This window comes from Notamacropus eugenii, chromosome 5, assembly GCF_028372415.1.
Source record: "Notamacropus eugenii isolate mMacEug1 chromosome 5, mMacEug1.pri_v2, whole genome shotgun sequence".
Taxonomy (NCBI): domain Eukaryota; kingdom Metazoa; phylum Chordata; class Mammalia; order Diprotodontia; family Macropodidae; genus Notamacropus; species Notamacropus eugenii.
Window position 1 is genome coordinate 100,690,358 of NC_092876.1, and position 21,378 is coordinate 100,711,735.

The window sequence follows — 21,378 nt, forward strand, 5'->3', positions numbered from 1 at the left end:
CTAAGTGATAGATAAACAAAGACAAAAGTGAAGGTGTCTGCCCTCAGAGAGCTTAGTCTTTCTTATAAGGAGATTAAAAAGGAAAAGCAAAAGAGGGAAAAGAAAGTTTCAAAGGTTACTGCAAAAACAACCTTAGGTAGAGCTTTTGCCTAAGAAACCGAGCCATTAAAAATTGGCAAGAATACTCTTCTGATATAAGAGGACCTGAGTTCAAATCTCACTTCCAACATTTACCGTCTTTGGGATGTTTGATAAGTCATTTAACCTCAAGTTTCCTCATCTATAAAATGAGAGAGTTTGACTTGATGGCCTCTGTGGTCCCTTCCAACTCTAGAATTATTATGGGATGATTTGATATTTAACAAGGGAATTCATTTATTCCCTTTTCCCTTAAATTTTTGGAAAGAAAAGTTTAGGCATTTTCTGATCTACAAGTGAGATGAACTTAACTTCCAAATGCTTCCTAAAAGATATCCCTGGGATGTTGTGGTTTTCTCTAGATGCTCCAAATAGCTTTCTCAAGGGAAATCTAATCATATTTCATTATGGAAGCAAGTCTAGGGGGTGATATGAATTGGACAGTGCTTGTATCAAAAAGAAGAATTTAAAATTTAGTTAAAATTTGGTAGTTAGTGGCAGAAGCCATGTGGTAGATGCTTAAAAGATGTTTGGTTACTTGCTGAGTTTCTTGCTTACTAAATGAACAGATGGATGGATAGATAGATGGACAGATGGATAGACAGATGGATGGGTAGATGGATGGAATAACTGCCAGTCTCAAAGCCAAATTTTATTGTCTTGTGTCTTAGCTTGCTTTTGTTAAATAAGCATTTATTAATTGACTAGGATGTACACATCAATGTTAGAAGTTAAGGAAAGCATGAAGGATCTGATGATCCCTAGAAAGTGAATTGATCAGAGGATAATTTAGAGCTGAAAGGGATCTTGGTAGTCATCTAGTCCAATGCTTTTATCTTACATATAAGTAAGACTCAGGAAGATTAAATAACTTCACTTATCCAATGTCCTACAGATGGCAGAGCTGGGCCTATTTCCACTCCCTTGTACTAAAATCTCTTCTTTTATTGGAAGCCTTCCCTAACCCTTCTTAATTCCAGTGTCTTCCCTTTGTTAATTATTTCTTATTTATCCTGTACATAGCTTGCTTTGTATATGTTTGTTTCCAACTTGTCTCCAATATATTGTAAGCTCCTTGAGGGCAGGGAATGTCTTTTGAGTCTTTGTTTATCCCCAGAGCTTAGCATAGTGCCTGGATCACTATAGGAGCTTAACAAATGTTTATGTATTGATGGATATGAGGTTCTGGGGATATGTAGAAAATATACTTACTCAAAGTCATAGGATAGAGATATAGACTTGACCTCTAATTTCATGGATATTTTGAAATTTCAATTTAGAATATGGAGTAATTAACTTGCTAATAGTAGTCTACTTCCTCTAGGATAAGGATTAATATAGAAAAAGCACTTCCTTTAATCCTCCCCCTCAGGTGGTAAATATACCAATTGCTAAGAAATCACTTCTTTGGCATACAGTGTCCAATTAAACGAGAGATCTTCCTCCTGGATTTCCTTTGAACTTCTGGATCATAAGCTTTAGCTCTCTCTGGAGAGAGAGAGAGAGAGAGAGAGAGAGAGAGAGAGAGAGAGAGAGAGAGAGAGAGAGAGTATAGGAGGTCCAATACTAATTCAAGTTTCATCTCTACATAGACATCCCCTGAGTCATATCTATTTATGATCAGTCTGTTTGCAACCAAGTGTATCCTTAATCCCTACACCTCAGTACATTAATTATTAGTGTCTAGAAGTGGCCTATATGCTCTTGGACCAGCTGTCATTTCCCACCAAGCTGTTTACTGCGAAGGATTCCTTTCAATCTAGTTTCCTTTCTGTTCCATGGCCAATGACTTCATTCCTGAAAGTCTTCAGGAATGCCTCAGTGAAGAGAATGTGGGTGTGGATTCTATGTCTCATCAGAGCCAAGAGTCTCCAGCATACAGCTGGATATCCATGCCAGTAGGTTAATAGTCCTTGATATACTTTCTCTTTTCCTTGAGATGCGTCTGGCGGTGTATAAATCTATCTAAAACTGGAGTGGGTCTCTCATGCTTTGATTCCTTAATCTCAGATGAACTCTGGAAACTATTCTTTTCATAACAGAGTTAGGGATGATTGTTGGCATGGATTCCAGATTGTTTCCAGCAAATCTTGGATCAGCATGCTCTCCCCTTATGCTTGTGTGGCACTGAGTGAGTGAGCCAAATCAAAGAAATACTCATTGTAACCTGCCAGAACTACATATTGCTTGCTATTGTGTGTAACTAATTTCACTTTCATTTAGTTTCAAGTAGTTCCTCTTTCTGACCAAGATAGGGAGAAAATATATTATCTTAACTTCCCTTTGAATCATCTCTCTCTAATCCACTACAAATGGCACATAATATATGGTGCATTTAGATGCAACAGTCCCCTTAGACATGTATAGAAATATCTGATAATTATTTGTGTATTTATTCTTTGCCAGAGACTTTACCAGCTGCAGCTAGCAAATCTTTGTACAAAGCTACCATTAAGAAAGAAAAAGTGAGCTGTCCATTAACACTGCCTTTTGAGGCCATATGTGGCCTTCTAGGTCCTTGGGTGCAGCCTTTTAGCTGAGTCCAAGTTTTACCAATCCTTTTATTAAGAGATGACATTCTAGACAGACAGAGGTCAAGTGACTTGCTCACAGTCACAAATCTAGGAAGTATCTGAGTCTGGGTTCAATCTTAGGTCTTACTGACTTAAAGTGCATCACTCTATCCACCACACAAGGTGCGCAGGAAAGCACAGTGACTTTCAGGGAAATGTCTAGCTCCATAGAAACATGAACTTCCATCAAAAATGAAGGATGTGATTCTTAGTAATAATACCAAAGATGCAGCTATATTGCTTTATGTATACATATGTGTGTATATATATATATATATATATATATATATATATATATATATATATATATATATATATATATATATATATATATATATATATATATATATACACCCTTGTATTACTTAGGAGCCTTTTCCTCATTGTTATCTCTTCCGCTTATAATCCTAGCAGTAGCTATATTGCATGCAAAGGGCATGCACCTAACATGTTTTCATAAAGAGGTCCTATGGGTCTTCTTTAAATAACTCTCTTTAAACAGACTTCGAGACAGACCTACTTCACATTTAATTACAGTTAGAAGAATTCAACTTTGCGTATCTCATTTGATTTTAATAAGTCGCATCATAGTGAGGTCTCATAATACTAAGATAATCATTAGGGGTCCGTCCACCAACACCTTGGTTATGTTTTCCTGACTTCATAGTCCTAAGAAGTATAAATTAGAAAATCTGTGCTAAGGTTTCATATTTTCAGGATTGCATTAGGTTTGCTATAATTTTCCACATTTCTCTTATATTCCTTGTTTCCAGAAATTTATTTCTACAAAAGTTTTTTCAAAATCTTAAACTGAATATTCTTGAAACTGGAGAGCCAATATGTGGTATTTTATCAGTTATTCAAATGACAAAGTTGAGATGAAAATGTAATCTCAGTTGTCATTATCTGCAAAACTATAACAAGGAATTTCTTTTCATTTGAGCAGAAAGAATTCAAGACGGCTATTTAAAAGTTCTCTTCCCTCAAAAAATAAGTCATGTTGAATAGAAAGTCCCATTAGTAAATTCATTATAGACTTATTCATTGGCAGATACCATCATGAATCTAGAACTGCAAGAGACCTCAGAGCTCAATTAGTCCAAACTCCTCCCCTCATTTTACAAATGAGGAAACTGAGGCCAACAGAGAATAAGTAACTAGTCTAAGGTCACACAGAAATGAGATTTAAACTCAGGTGCTCTTCTTTTGGAACTAAAGCTCCTTCAAGTGCCCAATATTGCTTCTCTGAATTGTAACTTTGAATGGTTTCTATTCTCATGTGTTTCCATGGACAAATTATGCATCACCAAATGGCTAGCCCACTGACAACGAATGTCTCTATACTTAATGTAAGATGAACAATAACTTAACTAGGTTGCTCCTCAAAGGACAGACTCAATCCATTGTTATAACAGAACTCAATGTCTTTGCAGCATGGCAGAACCAGTCAGAGCTTGTACTCCAATGGCATAGCTTTTGAACACCCAGAGTTGCCTCTATACTACGATTAGGCATCAGAAGATAACTTTACAGGAGAGTGAGAGATAACAAGTGGACAATTCAAAGACTCAAAGTATTTACTTGTTTCCTTGTTGTTGGTGGTTCTTCATTTTTAAAGAGGACCAGTGACAGCACAGATGATATTTTGGCTTTGGAGCGAATTAGATTTAAGAGAGGCAGAATGGCACAAAGCTCTTAGCCTCATTCTCTCTTCCAGAGTCATCAAAGTCCAATGGCAGGACAAAAGTCCAAACGATTGATGATGGTCCAGGATGCAGTGGATAACCTTGGTGTCTTTAGTAACTGACAAAGCTCTAAGTGCTCCATAGTGCCTGCCTCAGCTGCCTTCATGGCCTTTGGAACAAATTGTTCACATCCACTCATTCCACTGGGGGAAATCTTCACCTGCTTGGGGTAAATATCTTCCTAACTCACTGACAGGTTTGAGGACTGATTTAGGCTGTTTTCTGAGTCAATTTTACTGGGGGATTACTGCTGTGCCTGCTAGAGCTTCTTGGAATTGGGTGAGAGTGAAGGTGGACATCAAAGGTGGTTGAGCAGCCCTGAAAAGAGCTTGGCCAGCCCTCACTCCACAGGTGCTAATCCTCCCTGAATACCTCTTACATCCTGTAGAACATCATAAAAAGGAACACCTCTTTTGAATTTATGGGATGATATGTACAATACTTGTCCAAGATCATTAGGTATGAACTACATGTGATCTGTATCACTGTAAGAATCACTCAAATGAATGAGACTACAGATCTATCTGAGTACTATTCCAATAGAATTATTTGCATTTGAAATTTGTCTTATAACTAATAATTTAATCAACCAATTAATAAGCATTTTTTCAATGTTTACTATATTCCAGGCACCATATTAGGTCCTGGAGATACAAATGCAATGAATGGAACAATCCCTACTCCCAAGGAGCTTTTACTCTTATGAAGAAGATTGTAAGTACATATATAAGCATGTATAGAACAAACATAAAGAAATAAATACATTGTCATTAAATATGAAGTAGTTTGGGAGAAAGGGTACTAGGATTTGGAGAATCAGGAGAGCATGCATGTAGAAGATAATTCTTTAGCTCTGTCTTGAAGGAAAAAAAGTAGATATAAGTAAGAACTATATCTAGGTACGTGGGAGGGGTCATGCAAAGGCAAAAAAGAAGAGTGAATTCATTTCAATGATTCTCTACAGGCTGTACTGCAGGTATTGGTATAAATTCACAGAGATTAAAAAACTGACACATCAAGAGTAATAACATAAATAGGAATGAAAAGTAAAGCTGGATCCACATTGTTCACAGTTTTAAAAGCCAGGCTGAGGATATTATATTTTATCCTAGAGACAATAGGGTTTTTGAGCAAGAGAATGACATGGTCAAACCCATGCTTTACAAATATCATTTTGGAAGCTCTATAAAGATGAACTAGAGAAGAAAGAGACAGTAAGTAAGGAAACTTGTTAAGGGATCGTTGGAACAGATCGGGAAAGAGATGATAGATAAGGCTCTGAACTAAGGAAGTGTTTATATAAGTAGACAGGAACAAATGTGAAATGTTATGGAGGTATTGTAGAATACTTAAGATGGCAGATGAATGGACAGAAGGCAGGACAAGGTCTAGAATGACCTTGGTGACTTGAAGATTGGTAAGTTTTAAGTAAACAAGCTTTGCCCTCAAAACAGCTATTTGTATTTGAGAGAAATAATTATTTCTCTCATATTAATAGTTAATCATCAAAGTTGGGGAGAACATAACTTTGTTTTTCCTGTCCTATTTTCTTGTTCTATCTCTCAAAGACAGGATTGGTAGGAGACAGGATTAACATTCTCCTCATTCTGTGTATTGCTATTCTACTCACCCCAAATGTTCACAAGGACTATCTGTACCCAATCTGTGGTAGAGTGTTCCGAGCTCACATTGATCTGATCAGAAACAGTCAGACACACTGAAACTTCACTTTATCATGGTGATGTCATTTTGGTCCTCTTCGAGAAGCAAGGACAGAAACCATTCTAACCCACTGCCTCAGGATTGGTTAGGGGATATAGATTCTTTGTCTAGACTGTCCAAGGCTAGGGGTGGGATAATTTCTCTGCTCAAGAAGGACATGGTCTCACTCTCAGCTCTCATTGGAGTTCCATTCTCTGTAAAGTCCACTTCTCATTAATTGTTAACCAGTAAGAGCTGATTGTCACCCTCAGAAAGATTCCTCTTTCAAGGGCATATAAGCCATGAACCTGATGCCATGAGGGTCTTTGGCACTTGAGAGTGCCATTTTTTTGTTAAAATGATGGCACTTATTAATTTTTTATATTTATATTTTATTTATTAAGTATTATATATAAACATTGTATAAATAATAACTTATTAATGAAATGAGTAACTACCCAGAAATTATGTGTCTTGAACTTTTTAAAAACCACATGCTAGATGTTATCACTCTTCACCAAAGAGTTGTCTAGGCAAGTTCAGAAAGAAACCAGAACCTGACAATTGTGTGCAAAATTAGGATCAGAATATGATAAAGTATACAAAATCCTAGCACCCAAATATGGTGTAGTGGATGGTATTGACTTTGCAGTCTGAAAACTTAGATTTGAATATCATCTTAGTAATTTTATCGCTGTGTAATCATGGGGAAAGTCATTTAACCCCTTAGAACCTCAACTTCCTTATCTGTAATATGGGGATAATAATACTTGCCCTACCTGCTTCATAGAATTTTTGTAAAATACTTTGTAAACTGTGAAGTATTGGTAAGCATGCATTGTTATTATATGATTCAACCCTCAATGCACTGTTTAAAAAGCATCTTTAGCCAAAAGTATACTTCTCTAGGATTCTTCCTGCTCTTTAGCTTATAGCTTCAACAGAAGTTGCCATCCCTATCTCTAGACAATCTCTGGACAGAGGTGATTGTTTTCAGTTAAAGGAAGAGTGTTGTCATTTTCCTACATCTAAATGAGCAACATTTGTTCATACTTGTCTTAAATATGTTGGTTGATTAGTCATTGAGATTCAGAAAGCATATAAATGTGGGTGTGTTTCTTAAGGTTTAGCTTTTTATGAGACAGAGAGAGAGAGAGAGAGAGAGGAGAATGAGAAGGAAGGAAGGAAAGAAGGAAGGAAGGAAGGAAAGGAGGAAGGAAGGGAGGGAGGAACAAACAAAGGGAGGAAGGGTCAAAAATTTCAATCCAAGACATTACAAATTCAGTGCTGTCTTTCACTATAATTTTTCATTGGGCCTATTGTCTGTGTTCTATTGAATGTCTTCTTGTAGTCTTGTTCTCAGGAGATGCCAAAGGGCAATAGCTCATGAATGTCTTGGGATGGCAAATAATTACACTGAAATGAACAAGGAAATCATAAAAGGAAAGGTGGGATAAACCCAAGAAAAATGTTTTTCTTTCTCACCAAAAGAATAGCCAATTAGCAGAAGAAACTATAGTCAAACACCTGTTTTTTCTCTAGATGGTAATTAGCTTATCTCTTTATTTTTTTTCTTTTTCCAATATATTAAGTGCATTCCAAAATCAATGAATGATTTATTTTATTTCGTTGCATTAGCTAACTATTTTGGTGTAACGTAAGTGGCATTTTGACTTCTCATTTAGTTGAACATGAGATTACATATGATTTCTAACACAAAGTGCAAAATAGTATATGTTTGGGGAAAAATAAATCTAATTATATTTATAACTTAGTGACATCTAAACTTTCAAGCTACAGCCAGGAAAGTAGCATGGGAGGGCATGGGGGTTATTGCCAGAAGACAATGTGCTTCTATGACCACAAGCATCACAAAAATGTGTCAGAAATTTTATTGGAAACAAAACCTAGTAGGTTGTTACATGGAATGAATAAAAGGAAAAAATGAATATAGTATAGTTTTATATACATACGCTTACACACCACAAATCTATTTATGAGTCTATATTGCATTCACACCTTTCATTCATTCATTTCACTTATAGAGAATATGCTATGGGTTTGGCACTCTTTTTTTTTTAGAACCTTAAAAGGAACATCTAGTTAGCATAGTGGATAGAGTACTGAGAGTGGAATCAGGAAGATCTGAATTCAAATCCAGCCTCAGACACTTACCAGATGTGAGACCCTGGGCAAATCACTTAACCCTGTTCAGTTTCCTCATCTATAAAATGAGCTGGCGAAGAAAGTGGTAGACCATTTCAGTATCTTTGCCACAAAAACCCTCAATGGGGTGATGAAAACTGAGCAATATCGTAAAAGGATAATCATTTGCAAAATCTGATGAAGTTTTATTTTTTTATCTCAAGCATAAGACTTTACAAATGTGCTTATCCCTAACATATTTCACTACTCTAGCTTTCTGTATTCTTAGGATTATAAATTTAGAGCTGGAAGGGATCTTAAAGGTCATCTAATCCAGCAGCCCTCGTTTTGAAGATGAGGGAGCTGGCTTAGAGCAATGGTGTTAAAAATCAACTAGAAATGGAGCCATTCAACTGTACATAAGAACTGCTATGGTACCATATTAACTTAGAAAACTACATATCAACATCACCTATGTCCTATTGTATTTAGTTTATTTTCTTAAATATTTCCATCTGATTTGCTCACTCAGGACAAGTATGGACCTTATGGCCAGTATTTGACACTCCTGGCTTACAGTGATATGACTTATCCAAGATTGCAGTTAGTGAGAGGCAGTCAGGATATAAACCCACACCCCTGGTACTCTATCCAGGCTACCACACTGATTCCCTCTCTTGATACTGATTCTATCAATCAGCATGTTAGCTATCTCCATACTATCCCTAGTTCTTCCAGGCAGTAGGCATTTCCCAGAAGAAGTGAGGGAGTCCAGTTTTTGTAAGGCTAACCATGACAGTGTTTCAGATCCCGGTCTTTGGAGAAGAGCACTGTTATTAGTGGCAGGTTAGGTGTTTGATGACTGCAGGAAGGAGAAGGGCTAGCAATTTCTAACAGTAACAGTGATTATGAAGAGACTTCCTTGAAGGCAGTGGAATTAGAAGAGAGAGAGCTCCTTGCTGCCCATGAAAGCCATCAGTTATAAATAGAGGATATTCACAGAACTGAGACTCAATATTCTTGCCAGAGAAAACAATATTTTCACTATTTATGTCCTTTCATGATAAGGGCTTCAAAAATTTCTCATTTCAAATGTCTAAAAAAGAAAAAAAGAAACAGATAAATGCTCAGCTAAATATGTACATTTGCTGTTGTTGTTTAGTTGTGTCTGATTCTTTGTGACCCCATTTATTGTTTTCTTGGCAGAGATACTGGAGTGATTTGCCATTTCCTTCTCCAGCTCATTTTACAGATGAGGAAACTGAGGCAAACAGGGTTAAGTGACTTGCCCAGGGTCAAAGCTGGCAAGTCTGAGGTCAGATTTGAATTCAGGAAGATGAGTCTCTCTGACTGCAGCCTGGGCTCTCTATCCACTGTGTCAACCAGTTGCTCTCAAACACATATATATCAACTGTCAGTCTGTAGGGTTGACAATGGGAGATCTCTGATTCAAACACCTAGTCAATAAGTAGACTGTTAGAAAGTAAACAAATGCACTTAAAAACATTTTCCACTCACATCCCTTTTCCTTTTTCATATAATTTTCTTTGTGAATGGAGGGAGTGGGAGTGGGGAGGAAAGTCAATTTTCCTCTTTTCTTCACTGGCACTGATTGAGGACTAATGAGATAATGCTTCAGTTATTTTCAGGTAATGATTTCAGGAAGCAGATGTCAAAAACTAATTCCCATTGGCAATTAGGGAATGAGTAGCAAAGAAAAGCTATTGTCTGCATAGCCGAGACAACCGTAGAATGTCGTGGAATTGGAGGATTTTTCCTCAGATGGTAAATCTTGAATAAGGCATATCCATGCTTCAGATCTTGAAAGGAGACCAATTTGAAAAAATCTCCTAAGACTAGCCATGGTAAAATTAATTAGATTTAATTACTTCATGGGATTTTGTGGGATTTCATGAGAAACATTTTTGCTCATGGAACTACTATTTCATTAGGTAGTACTATTTCTTTGGAGCCAGTAGTTTAATCTAATAAAGGGAAAGTTCTTTATGTCCCTTATATATCACACTACAAATGAGAAGACTATGAAATGTACAAAACCTTCAAAGCACCAATACCCCCTTCAATTTCCTGCCTTGAAGTATAGCAAAAAGCATTAACTCAGCATGCTGGGATATGGGTGGCAACAAAACATGTATGATAAAGATATAGATAGGATATGAATTCAACTATGTAAAAGGGACCGGTAGATAGTAGAAGTTTAACAGACAATAGCTTAATTCTTGATAGACAAACAGGGCTAAAAAAAAGGTGACTACCCAGTAACACAATAGACTGGTTGGTAAGTAATTCAGCTAAGTCAGGAAAGTTCAGGTGGATACTGTAAGCTTAAAGAGTTTCTCAGGTAAAGGTTTCATGTCTAAAATATATTTTTAAAAACTTTGCAAATCTGTAAAAATATGAGTCATTCCCTAATTGATAGATAGTTAAAGGATATGGGTGGGGATTAAAATTGTCCAACTACAATAAAAAAGACTAAGGCAAAGCTTTGAGTCATTTTTAATAAAGGGTCTGTGGTCCACTCTAGAAAAGAGGACCTCAGATCATCCTCACGATCTGAGATGCCCCCTTCTTCCAGGACCTTGTTTTTATAAAGTTTCCAAATATGCAAAAGAGTCAGGGTGACATAGAATCTCATTGGTTGACAGACTTTGTTCTTCAGGGACACAAGTGACAGATGAGCAGAGGGGTCAAATGTTTGGCGAGGCATGGGGCTTCTTCATAAACTAAGTCATCATAAGATGGATGCTTGCTCTTGTCGAACAAGAGAGAGTGGTGTGGAGTTACAAAAATAAATTAGAGGACTTTGCAAAGTATCAAGGCATCCCACCCATGCAGGGTTTGGACATGAAATTTGAGCAAAACAGGATGGAGATATCTTTGTCAGCATTCTTGTGGTTGCACAAGTGAACCTCATAACTTGGTAAACAAGTAGTGAACATTACATTAAAGTTTGAGATCCACTATATAATTATATCTATCTGTATGTGATTTATATAATATATCAAAGTTGTTGGAATTATTATGGAGTCCAAATGAATTATTTCTTACACAATAACCAGCAGTTTTCCAGTGAAGAAATCCAAACAACTTACAACCATATGAAAAAATGCTGTAAATCATGATTGATTAGAGAAATTCAAATTAAATCAACCTTGAGATATCATGTTACACCTATCAGATTGGTCAAAATGATTGAAGGTATCAGGATCCAAGGCCATCACTCTCTTTGTACTCCTCTCTTTTTGCTATTAGCAAAAAATGAAGTTTACATAACTGTCATATTTTAAGAGGAATAAGAAGCTGTATGTAGTAGATTTGCAGTTTCATATTCAATCATCTTTTTTGTTACACTATGTTATGGAAATTCTTGTTTTATTCCATAAATTACAAATTGAAAAATTGAAAAAAGCCTAACAAGGTCAAATCCAGAGACTAGGAGGTCAGAGTATTTGTCAGATTTGCTCTCTGTCCTCTTTTGTCTTACATATTAATGGTCAAAGGTTTAATAGATGTATGCTTTCAGAGTTGTCCAAGATGCTCTTTGCTTCTGTTAGATGAAAGAGGGGAGAGAGAGAGAGAAAGAAATAGACAGAGACAGATAGACAGAGAGAGAGACAGAGGGAAACAGAGACAGAGACAGAGAAACAGAGAGACAGAGAAGAGAGAGAATATGGAGAAAAAAAGATAGAGAAAAAGATGGACAGAGATGTAAATTTAGAGGGTTGGACTATATGGCCTCTGAGGTCCATTCCAGCTCTTGATTTATGATTCTATAACTTATGATACTATGACCAACCAACTCTTTCTTCTCCTTTGTTTCCTTCTCATTCTTTTTAGGTAAGCCAACCAGCATCTCTGGATCACATCCAGCAGTGTGGCGACCCAATAGATCTTTCACTTCGACAATTCTTACTTGGGCCCAGGTGATTAGGCAGTAGAGGTCCCAGGAGTGCAAACCTCAAGGTGGTCTTTCTCAAGTAGAATGTACTAAACACCTGTTGTAGTCATTTCTCCTAGACCATTTAGCCAGTGACTAAACTGGAACTTCCCCGCTTCATCATCGACAACTTTTTGTGTCCTCATTACCTGACTTCTACAAATTAAAAGGGGTTTCGATAGATTTTTCTTTGTTAAACATGATTGACTTTATCAAAATAAAAGAGCTTCATTCCCATAATATTTGTTAATTAAACGGTCATTGAGGTATTCAGTTTATTCATATTTTCATTGTCTTGTTATTCCCCCTGTTTTAAGATACAGTGAATTACTGAGTTTGAATGAATGAATAGAAACTTATGCCAAATTGAGAGAGCTAGGTGATGTAGTGGATACTATTGGACCTAAAGTCAGGAAGACTCATTTGTGCTAATTCTATTCTGGCCCCAGACACTTATTAGCTGTGTGACCTCAGGCAGCTTTCAGAGATTTGGTATACAACACTGCATTTGCTCATCTGGGTCAGAACACTAGCAAACACCAAGACTGGTTTGGTGAAAATGATGGGGAAATTCAGAAGCTCCTAAACTAAAAATGAGAATTCCCCAGAATATACTATCAAGAGAGTTCATCGACCTCTAACAAGGCACCATTTAATTTCATCAAAAGCAAAGTACAAACAAAGGTTAGAGAGATGCAGATTTCCTGGCTCAGTAAGAAGGCAGATGAAATTCAGTTTTTTTTTTTTTTCTGATAGTAACAATCCAAAGTGCTTTTATGATTCCCTGAAAGCTATGTATGGACCAAAAACCTATGGTGCATCACAGCTACTCAGTGCTGCTAGAGCCACATTGATTAGTGATAAAGACATGATCTTAGAGAGATGAGCCGAACACTTCCATTGGGTTCTCAAAAGACCATCATCAATCAATGCTGAGGCCATTGACTGTTCATATCAGGTTGAAGTCAATCCCTCCTTAGCTGAACATCCAACTGAAGAAGAGGTATTGAGGGCCATTAGGCTCCTTTCAGGTGGCAAAGCACCTGGTACTGGGTCTATTCCAGTAGAGATTTACAAGATAGGAGGACCATTGCTTATACAAAAGCTGACTGAAATTTTCCAGGTTATATGGCAAGAGGAGGTTGTCCCCCCAGGAGTTCAAGGATGCCTCCATTGTCCATCTCTATAAAGGTAAAGAGAACATATTGTCCTGCCACAACCATGGCGGGGGGGTTCTTTCTCTTAATCACTGCTGGCAAAATTCTTGCTGGAGTTCCCCTTACTATGCTGATCCTTCACCTGGAAGATGGTCATATACCTGAGAGCCAGTGTGACTTCAGAAAGAGCTGAGGAACAGTTGATATGGTATTTGCTGCCCAACAATTCCAGGAGAAATGCCAGAAACAGAACAGAGGTCTGTACACAACATCCTTAGATCTGACTGAGGCCTTTGACACTGTTAGTCGTGAGGACCTATGGAAAATTATGTAAAAATTTGGTTGCCCAGGGAAGTTCATCAATATAGCATGTCAATTTCATGATAGCGTGTTTCCCTGGGTTCTGGATAGTAGACAATGCTCTCGTGCCTTCCCAGTCACCAATGGAGTGAAACAGGATTGTGTACTTGCTTCCATGCCTTTTTAGCATAATGTTTTCAGCCATGTTGTCAAACGCTTTCAAAGAGAATGAAGACGGTGTCAAGGTCAGCTACTGTACTGATGGTAAGTTCTTCTATTTGAAAAGGCTACAAATCAAGACCAAAGTGGAGGGAGTGCTGGTGCATGATTTTATGTTTGCAGATGATTGTGCACTCAATGCAGTCTCTGAAACGGAGATGCAACAAAGTATGGATTAATTTTCCTGCTTGTGCTAATTTTGGCCTAATAATTAACACCAAGAAAACACAGGTGCTCCATCAGCCACCATCACATTATCCATACATGGAACCATGGGTTACAACAAATGGAGAAGCTTTGAATGCTGTGGATAAGTTCACTTAACCTTTGTAGTGTACTTTCCAGGGATGTACACATTAACAACGAGGTTGATGCATGCATTGCGAGAGCTAGCTCAGTGCTTGGGAGGCTCTGAAGAAAAGACTGGGAGAGAAGAATTACTAGACTGACTACCAAACTGAAGGTCTACAGACTGTTGTTTTTACCTCATTGTTGCATGCCTATGAAACATGGAGAATCCACCAGTGTCATGCCAGGAAATTGAATCATTTTCATTTGAAATGTCTTAGGAAGATTCTGAGGATCACTTTGCAGGATAAGGTACTAGACACCAAAGTCTTTGCTCAAGCTGAGCTGCCAAGCATTCAAACTATGCTTCAGAGAGTGCAGTTCCAATGGGCTGAGCATGTTTGAATCCAAAATGTACACTTGCCAAAAAGATAATTTTATGGAGAACTCACATGTGGCAGGTGATCACATGGTGGTCAGAAGAAGCAATACAAGGATACTCTCAAGGTCTCTCTCAAGAACTTTGGATTTGAATGTGGTATGTGGAAGATGCTGACACAGGACCAGATTGCTCAGCATGGTGTGCCCACATCAGAAAGGGTACTGTGCTCTATGAGCAAAGCAGAATTGAGTCAGCAGGAATTAAATGTAGGATATTCAAATTTAGACTATCCACCCCAAATATTCATACAGATTATCTGTGCCCAACCTGTGGTAGATCATTTTGAGTTTGTATTGGTCTGATCAGCCACAGTCAGATACACTGAAATTTCATTTTATCATGGTGATGTCATTTTGATCTTCGAAAATGAAGGACAACAGTCAACCAACCCCAGGCAAGTCATTTAATCCCATTTGTCTCAGTTTCTCATCTATAAAATGAGCTGGAGAAGGAAAATGGCAAACAACTCCAGTATCTTTGTCAAGGAAATCTTCAAATGAAGTCATGAAGAGTGGAACATGACTGAAATGACTGAACAACAAATGTGACAAGTACCGTGTTAGTCAATCAATCAATGAACATTCATTAAACCGGGCCTAGGGGATACAAATACAGCAATGAGATAGTACCTGCCATCAGGGAGCTTATATTGTAATAATAAGTGTCAACACATACAGGGAAGTGGTGCTCCAGAAAGAAAATTTGGTTCAAGAATTCATAGGGATTATGAGTAGAATGTCAAAGCTGTCAACTGTCTAATAAAAATGTTAGTATTGAGTTGATTACTGTTTCAAGAACAGTAGATTTGATGTGTGGGCCTGGGAATCAAGAAAATATTTGCATACCCAGTAATATGACAAGATGTCTCAGTAGGTCTTTCACAGTGGGTAGCTGGATGGGATGTAAAGCATGATCTGGAGTCAACTACATAGGATGATCAAGGTGAGTTTGCACTCTCACCAATCAAGCTATAGACTAAGTACCAAAACTTGAGTGGATTTCTTTAAAATTCTGTCTTACAGAAGTAATAAATCGAAAAATGAAAAAGCTTTCTGGAGAGATTTTTCAGAGTAAGTAAACACACCCCCACATATCACATTTATGCTAGAAATAAGAAGGGGAGAGAAATGAAATGTTAATCGGAGATGATCAACTTTAAGAACAAGCTGATAGGACAGTCTGAGGAAGGATGAAAAATGTGGTGTAGAAACATCATTCTATTCATCCGACTGAGTCAATCCAATTCCTCAAAACATGTTTAAAATTGAACTAGTTTAATGGGTATCTGGAAACATGAGTCTTGGTTGACATCAAATTAGATGGACATCATTTTTAGGTTTGGATTTTTCTACATTCATGTGGGTGCTATTGTTGTTCAATCATGTCTAACTCTATGAACCCATGGATCATAGACTTTCCATCCTCTATTATTTGCCCAAGTTCACATTTAGTGCTTCCATGACAGTATCTGTCCATCTCATCATCTTCCATCTTTTTCTCCTTTTCCCTTCATTCTTTCTCAATATCAGACTCTTTTCCAATGAATCTTATCTTATTATATAGCCAAAGTACATAAGATTTAGCTTCAGTATTTACCCTTCCAGTAAAGAGCCCAAATTAATTCACATAGGTGTGTTTTTGTCCTTCATTGCCAAAGAAGACCATCACATCAGAGAAATGATGACATGACTTGCACTTGACTTTGTTTTGAGTGAGGGAAGGCTGTGCAGGTCACCAGCTTCACTTCTCCTCCAGAGCCATCTGAATCCAGTGGCCAGATATTCATCAGGATGACTGGAAATGACCCAGGATGAGGCAGCTGGGGTTAAGTGACTTGCCTCACACAGCTAGTGAATGTCAAGTATCTGAGGTGAAATTTGAACTCAGGTCCTCCTGACTCCTGCACTGGTGCTCTATCCACTGCACCACCTAGCTGCCCCAATTTGCATAGGTAACTACATGAAAAGAAAGGAAACAACTGTTGAGGCAACCCTAATGATGGCATATGAGGAAATAAGTTCCCAGTAGATTTATATTTGTAGGACCATAGATCTATTATCTGAAGAGAGCTCAGAGGCCATCTGATTCAGTCCCCTTATTTTGAAGATGTTAGAAAACTGAGACACAGAAACATTAAGTAACTTTTCAACATCATATAAGTAGTAAGCAGAAAAGGTCAGGTTTTCAATTCAGGTCCTGTGGTTCCAAGTACAACTAATTATTCCTTTTTTTATTTAGAGTTTTCAAAATTCATTTCCACAAAGTTTTAGCTCCAAATTTTCTCCCCATCTCTTTCTTTCCCCCATCCCAAAACACCTTGCATTCTGAAACACCCCTCCCTTCCCTTATCCCCATCTTCTCTCTTGTCCTATAGGGCAAGATAAATTTCTATACCCCATTACCTGTATTTCTTATTTCCCAATTGTATGTAAAAACAATTCTCAACATTTATTCCTAAAACTTTGAATTCCAACTTTTCTTCCTTCCTCCCTCCCCACCCATCACCACTGAGAAGGCAAGCAATTCAGGATAGGCTATATAAGTGTAGTTTTGCAAATAACTTCCATAATGGTCATGTTGTGTGAGACTAACTATATTTCCCTCCATCCTATCCTGCCCCCCATTTCTTCTACTCTCTTTTGACTTTATCCCTCCCCAAGAATGGTTACTTCTAATTGCTCTCTTCTCCCATTTGCCCTCCCTTCCATCACCCCCCCCCACCCTGCTTATCCCTTTCTCCCCTACTTTCCTGTAGTGTAAGATAGATTTTCATACCAAAGTAAGTGTGCCCATTATTATTTCCTTGAGTCGAATGTGATGAGAGTAAGCTTCACTTTTTCTCTCTCACTTCCCCGCTTTTCCCCTCCATTGAAAAAGCTTTTTCTTGCTTCTTTTATGAGAGATTATTTGCCCTGTTCCATTTCTCCCTTTCTCCTCCCAATATATTCTTCTCTCATCCCTTAATTTGGTTTTTTTAGATATGATCCCTTCCTATTCCACTCACGCTGTGCTCTCTGTCTGTCTGTCTGTCTGTCTGTGTGTGTGTGTGTGTGTGTGTGTATGCATAATCCCTCCAACTACCCAGATACTGAGAAAAGTTTCAAGAGTTACAAATATTATCTTTCCACATACAAATGTAAACAGTTCAACTTTAGTACCCTTGTGATTTATCTTTCCTGTTTACCTTTTCAAGCTTCTCTTGATTCTTGTGTTTGAAAGTCAAATTTTCTTTTCAGCTCTGGTCTTTTCATCAAGAATGCTTGAAAGTCCTCTATTTGAAAGTCCTCTATTTCATTGAATTACCATTTTTCCCCTGAAGTATTATACTCACTTTTGCTGGGTAGGTGATTCTTGGTTTTAATCCCAGTTCCTTTGACTTCTGGAATATCATATTCCATGCACTTTGATCCCTTAGTGTAAAAGATTCTAGATCTCATGTTATCCTGATTGTATTTCCACAATACTTGAATTGTTTCTTTCTGGCTCCTTGCAAAATTTTCTCCTTGACCTGGGAACTCTGGAATTTGGCTACAATATTCCTAGGAGTTTCTCTTTTTGGATCTCTTTCAGGAGGTGATCAGTGGATTCTTTCAATATTTATTTTGTCCTCTGGTTCTAAAATATCAGAGCAGTTTTCCTTGATAATTTCATGAAAGATGATGTCTAGGCTCTTTTTTGATCGTAGCTTTCAGGTCCCATCATTTTTAATTTGTCTCTCCTGGATCTATTTTCCAGGTCAGTTGTTTTCCAATGAGATATTTCACATAATCTTCCATTTTTTCATTCTTTTGGTTTCTTTTTGTAATTTCTTGGTTTCTCATAAATTCATTAGCTTCCATCTGTTCTATTCTAACTTTTAAAGAACGATTTTCTTCAGTGAGCTTTTGAATCTCCTTTTCCATTTGGCTAATTCTGTTTTTTAAAGCATTCTTCTCCTCATTGGCATGTTGGACCTCTTTTGTCAATTGAGTTAGCCTATTTTTGAAGGTGTTATTTTCTTTAGCATTTTTTCGGTCTCCTTTAGCAAACTGTTGACTTACTTTTCATGATTTTCCTTCATTGCTCTCATTTCTCTTCCCAATTTTTCCTCCATCTCTCTTACTTGATTTTCAAAATGCTTTTTGAGTTTTTCCATGGCCTGAGCCCATTGAATATTTGTTTTGGATGCTTGGGAAGCAGAAGCCTTAACATTTATGTCTTCCCTTGATGGCAAGCATTGTTCTTCCTCATTTGAAAGGATGGGAGAAAATACTTTTTCATCAACAAAGTAACCTTTTATAGTCTTATTTTTTCCCCTTTTTGGGGGCATTTTCTCAAGCAGTTATTTGACTTTTGGGACCTCTGTGAAGAGAAGGGTATACTCTGGGGACCTGTAAGTTCTCAGTTCCTCCAAAGTGACACAAGCATGGGAGAGAAGTTTACTCCCTGGCCAGGTGAGTATTGCAGCTGAGATTCAGATCAGCTGTTGAAATCCCCCTGGAGCTTTAGGCTGGGGCAGGGTCACCACTCAGGGCAGAGGTTCAGATCAGCAGCCCAATTCTCCCTGGGGCATTAAGTTGAGGCTCCAACAACGGAAGTTAGCTGCTGCCTGAGGTGGCCACTGCTGCTGCTGCCTGGGGTGGGGCCAGGGGGTTACCCTGCTCCCTTGTCATGGTGATGAAAAAGCCCTCTTACTGACTTTTGAAGTGTCTTTGTCACCTGTGGATTGAGGGATCTGAGAACTACCACTGCTGCTGGGGTTTTTGCCCCTGAGGCCTGCTCTGATCCTGTTCCTCCTGGTGTTATATCACCAAGGATGGGCTGTGCTCTGCATCACTCCCAGTGCAACAGACCTTTCCTGTAGGCCTTCCAGGTTATCTTGGGCTGGAAGTCTCCCCCACTTCATCGTTCTGTGGCTTCTGCTGCTCTAGAATTTGTTGAGAATCATTATTTACAGGTATTTTATGGGCTATAGGGGAAGAGCTAGAGTATGTGTGTCTTTCTACTCTGCTGTCTTGGCTCTGCCCCCATAACTAATCATTCCTGATTCAGGTTTGGGCACCAGGAATCATGTCTTGCCCAGATTATAGATTTAAGTCAATATGACAGTCATTGACATCAGTTCCTTCCTTTCAGAGGACATTGAACTTTCAGAGCTTCAGGACAGCTAAGTGGTGTAGTGGAAAGACTGCTCTGCCTGAAGTCAGGAAGACTCATCTTCTTGAGATCAAATTCAGCCTCAGATGCTAACTAGCTCTGTGATACTGGGCAAGTCGCTTGACCTTCTCTGCCTTGGTTTCTTCATCTGTAATATAAGCTGGAGAAAGAAATGGAAAACCAGTCCATTATCTTTGCCAAGAAAAACTAATCTCAGGAAGAGTTGGACATGATTGAAAACATGACTGAAAATTAAACTGAACTTTCAGTACTTTCCAGGTAAATCACTATATTCTATCAGCAACACTGCTTGGTTCTACTCCATGGAGCCTCATGTCTCCTCTCAGGGTAATTTGTTCATTTGAAATCTCATCACCATGTTGATTGATTCAGTTTTTGATACTCAGCACCTTCTTTACTCCCTCAGCGACCCCTCCCCTCTGACTGGAGAACTTGAAGGTCGAGCAATAAACTCCTCCCAAAGGTTTTCTTTATAGAGGACTTGAACTTTCAAACTTTTCAGGCAACTTGCCATTCTCCATCAACAGTTGTGCTTGGTTTTGAATCCAGGGAACATCATGCCTCTTGCATCTGGTAACCCTGGTGGCACCCCAAGCCTTCACTTTTCAGCTTCCTTTTGTTCAGTGTCTTCTATTAGATGGCAAGCTCCTTGAGGGAAAGGATTGCTTTTTTGTCTCATTTGTTTTCCCCATCAATTTGTATGGTTCCTGGTACATAGCATGTGCTTAATATATATTTATATATTATTGGGGCAGAGAGATAGCTCAGTAGGTAAAATTCCTGACCTGGAGTCAGAAGAACTCATCTTCTGAATTCAAATCTGACCTCAGACACTTACTAGCTATGTGACCTTGAGCAAGTCACTTAACCCTTTTTGCCTCAGTTTCCTCATCTGTAAAATGAGCTGGAGAAGGCAACAGCAAACCACTGAAGTATCTTTGACAAGAAAACCCCAGATGGGGTCACAAAAAGTTGGACATGATTGAACAATAACAACAAACATATATTTATTAAATTGAGCAATGGATAGGGTATCCCAAAAGTCACAGTATAATATGTGTTCAGAATAAAAATTCTGAAATAATAATTTCAGAAATAAAATGCTACAAATTTACAAAAATATTTGAAAGTTTAATTATTTAAATTTGTTTCACATTTAACTTTAGATTTATGAATTATTAATTTAAATTTTGAATTTTAGCAAAGCTGGGCAACATCTCATTGAATGTGTTATAGTTTCTGAATGACACTTTCTCACATGGCACATCAGTAGAGGATGTCTTCTTGCTTTCCCCTCTGTATCTTCTGATACTTCCATTAGACTTTTTCATGTGAGATTATGACAAAGCTGTCATGTATGCATCAAAACCCCATTCTTTGGAAGAACTTAGGGCAAGAATTACATTTGCCATCCTTTCTGTCAATGAGTAGCAGGTAATGAAGGATTTTATAAAGTTTCAAAAGTTACTGAAGCAAGGCATAGCATAAGGTTGTGATTATTTCAAATGTTAATAGTAAATACATCAATATTTTAAAGTTTTAAATAATAAATCTT